Source organism: Merops nubicus, unplaced genomic scaffold, assembly GCF_000691845.1.
Source record: "Merops nubicus isolate BGI_N331 unplaced genomic scaffold, ASM69184v1 Scaffold36273, whole genome shotgun sequence".
NCBI lineage: Eukaryota > Metazoa > Chordata > Aves > Coraciiformes > Meropidae > Merops > Merops nubicus.
In genome coordinates, this window is record NW_008597490.1 from 1 (window position 1) to 4,069 (window position 4,069).

Consider the following 4,069-nt stretch of genomic DNA (forward strand, 5'->3'; position numbering starts at 1 on the left):
CCCGTGGCACCCCGGCTGCAGCCACACCGGCGGGGCCAAGGCCGGGGGTGGGCGCAGGAGGTGGGGCTCGGTTACCGAGGCAAAAACACACTGGATTACAAAGCAGTGAGGAGAAGCCTCTGATGATGTAAGGAACTGGAAAGGTAAATACTAGTGCCCTAGCCTAGCAAAGAGCCCAGGACCTACAGCTGGGCCACTGGCAAGACAAGAGGAGCAGGGTGGCAGGAGGAGGAAGAAGGAGAATGGAAAAGAGAGGGAAGAAAATCATCTTGGTAATAGCTGCCATGCCCTTTCCAGAGGCCATAGCAGAGCTGAGGTCACCCCTTTCCTCCTTTACCAGCAGAAGTCTGGAATTGGACTGACACAGGCAGTTCTTCCTGCTTGCAGGGGCTTCCTGCACTGACTCAAAACCTGTTACCCCTGGTCCTTGGATAGGTCTAAAGTTTCATTTCTCCACCAAGGAGATGCATTAGCAAGCACTTCTCTTTGGTGGAGCACCTCAGCCTGGGATCAGGGCAGACTTCTCTGCCATCTGTCATGCACACTCTCCCATAGATGAGAGGTGATGCGCAGCCAGACTAGGTCTCTGTGCTCCCTTCCTTGCTGCTTTAAGGAGGAATAAAGAGCAGCTGTCACAACGCTAGGCTGCACAGAAATGATAAAAGGCCCTAATGCCATGTGTTGCTGCGGGTCCTGAAACAGTGGTTACAGAGAAACGACGTGAAGAAAGGCAAGAAGCAATGACCATTAACTGTGTCCTTACTCATATGTCCTAATGATCTCCCCTCACATCCCCACCAGGTCCTAACCCAAATATTTTCAGTCCCCAAAAAACTAAACCTCTGCATCAGTCACGCCAGCATGTCCTCATTCTGCACTTCAGCATCTTCCCAACACCATTGTCCCCCGTGACTGTTATCTCTCAGGCCTCTTAGCCCTAGTGTCATCTGAGTATACCAGCATCTTCTTGATAATCCAACCCCAGGGACAGCATGCTGGAGCCCTTCTAGATCTTGCATTAAACAGCTGTTCTGTAGCCTCTACACGCTCATGCCCATATCTCAGCTGACCCACATCGAATCAAGTGAGCTTCAGTTTCCTTTACAATGGGTGGAGATAACTAGTCCCTTTTGGATCACCATTGATCAAACTCAGTTTAGACATTTACTTTGGCTGCCCCAAAAGCACCATTATCCTTCTAATTACTCCAAGTGGAGACAAGGATTAGCTCAGTTTAGATATGTCCTGTATTGACTTTTTAAGGTTTGTTGAGATGATTGCACCCCAAACAACATTGCGTATTTTCCCTTATTTCTTCATGCTCAGCTATGACCTTTATTTGCTTTCAAAACAGCATTTTAGGTTTCTAGGGGAGTGTCCTGTGTCACGAGCTTGCTCGGTGAGGGCAGCACCCTTGGCTAAGGATGCTGTCAGCACACCATACCACACCACACCACCTAGTGGTAAGATTTCAAAGCATGGTACAGAAAAAAATTCCTAACACAGTTGGTCTGAGAAATATAAGGTTGGTAAGCATTAATGACAAGCAGGGATAAGGGAAAGTTCCAGGAATTATTTTTCCACTATTTCCATCCTTGTTTCTGGAAAGCGCTGCTCCCAACTAGGCGCTGGTTAAAATATGTTTAAGTCATACCAGACTGAAGGAGGCCCACAAGAAAGCTGGGGAGGGACTTATTACAAGGGCTTGTCATGATAGGATGGGGAGTAATGGGTTAAAACTGGAAGAGAGTATATTTAGATTATAAATTAGGAAGTTTTTCATTGTGAGGGTGGTGAGACACCTGAACAAGTTGCCCAGGGAAGTTGTGGATGCTCCATCACTGGAGGTGTTCAAGACTGGGCTGGATGGGGCTTTGAACAACCTGGTCTAGTGGGAGGTGTCCCTGCCCATGGCAGGGGGCTTGAATCTAAATAACCTTTAAGGTCCATTCCAACCCAACCCATTCTATGTTTCTGTGATATATTTTGATAAGGTCAGTATGTTCTAGTTTGATCAGCTTGACCAGAATGGGTTGAAAGTTGTAGAGGCTCCATTACTCACTGGAGAAATCCAGGGTAGGCTCATGTCTGGAAATCTCCAGGCAATTTTCTCTATTGAAAATGGCAGTGGAGAAATGGAGAGGTTCTAGCAAGGGCTACCAGGGCACAGAGGTTTGGGAGCAATTTCACACAGGGAGTATTTGAACAAGCTACAGTTTTTAATCTGAAAACCAGAGAGGACTAAGGAGGAATGATAGAATATAAATGGAAAGAAAGTGAACAGGAAACTACTCCTCACCCTTTCTTCTGTTACAAAACTCAGATGACATCAAATGAAATTAACAGGTACCAGGTTCAAGACAAGTAGAGATGCAATGACTATTTGCACAACAGTTAATTAGGGAAACGACTGTGTAACTCTTTGCCACATGATGTAATGAATACTGAAATGCTTCCCACCTGTAAGGAGAGCATTCAGGGCTTCTACCCCCTACTCACAGAGTGCAGTCTGACTATACTGCTGTACTCTGGACTTCAGACAGATGCGTATCCACGTGTGTCTTCCTGTGCTTACAACATCTCTGCTATTTGTCACAGCTGGCTACGTGGTACCTTTGCTCCAGGAAGTGGAGATGTTCCTAGGGAAAAAGAAATTGTGTTTAAGTATGAAACTGAAATGCTGGGGTCTGAACCCCGAGCCCCGAATTAAGGTTGACATATGGATGATTCCCACAGCCCTTCATACAGAGGTGGTGAGTTTGCCTTATAGCTGCCCCCCAGGGTGCGGCCGGCCCTGCAGGGAGAGCCAGAAGGGAAATGAGCCCCAGGGGTCCCTCATTGAGTTGACAAAGGGCAGGTGTCTGCTTGGGGATAAAAGCTGGGACCACTTGCAGGGAGTCAGGAGTGTCTGTCTGTGGAGGGCACTCCACAGAGCTTCCTGGTTCAGGGCAGACCGCCTGACTCTCCCTGGAGCTGGGCCCCAGTCTGCACAAGATCTTTGTGAACGCGGGCTGATCGGGTGAGAGTCACTATGTGGGCACCTTTCTCTTATGGGTTCAGCTGGCTGGTCTGGCTGTTTCCCATGCCAAGGGTGGGCAACCTCGGGTCTCTGTTTGTCCCACCTGTTGTGGGCCCAGTTACATCCTTTGTGGGATCGTTGGGGGTGGTGTCAATTATGTACCAGCTGATTGATCTGTTTGTACCCCCAGTGATCATTCATGGAATGTCCTTCTTGTATACAATACAGTCTGTGTATTGGATTCTCTTCCTGCTGGTGCTATCATTTTTGTTGGGCCTGGTCACTGGCAAAACAGAAACAAAATTCAGAAATAAAAGCAGAGTGAAAAGATACAGATAAACAAATATAACTTTTTTTTTTTCTTCAGTTCACCTTGAACAGTTGTTTTCAAAGTTTTACAATAGAAAAACTAAAAATTATATTTTATTGTGCATTGAAACAAGAAAATCTGAAATAACATCATCTTTCAAAAACTAATCGTGGTTCCAAGATCCTTTTACACACTATACATCATTCACTGAAAAATTTAATTATATTCTTCTGTAGGGAAGATAATTTGTAGCCATATTCATTGTAATATAGTCTTCAAATAAATAAGCATAAATAATGTATATGAGAAGGCAGGGTAGGGTTGCCTGGCAGCCTTCAGTCTGCCATTCCCATGACTGCTAACTTGGTAATCTTAACATTGCTCTTTGTATGGGACAAATTATAAACCAAATGAACCCAAGGCAAGGCTTTCAATGCCTACCCAGTACTGAATGTCTTTGTTGTTCAGCTCCATTGAAGTCCCATGTGCTGTCAGAATGACAAAGTTTCGGTCAATATGATTATTTGTACTACACTCTGCTTAGTTCAAAATGGAGCTGTCACCTCTCTTGTGATGACCTGGGCAATGGTTTTTACAAAGGTATCAAAAACTATTGAAACTTTTCAAGGTCTCCTGAAAATTTCCGCAGGGAGATGAAACCGTTGAGGTCACATCCAGCAAGACCCCCTCTGGAGGCTGACAGGGGACCTTAGCATCTCTTGAACCTTTCTCTTTCAGTC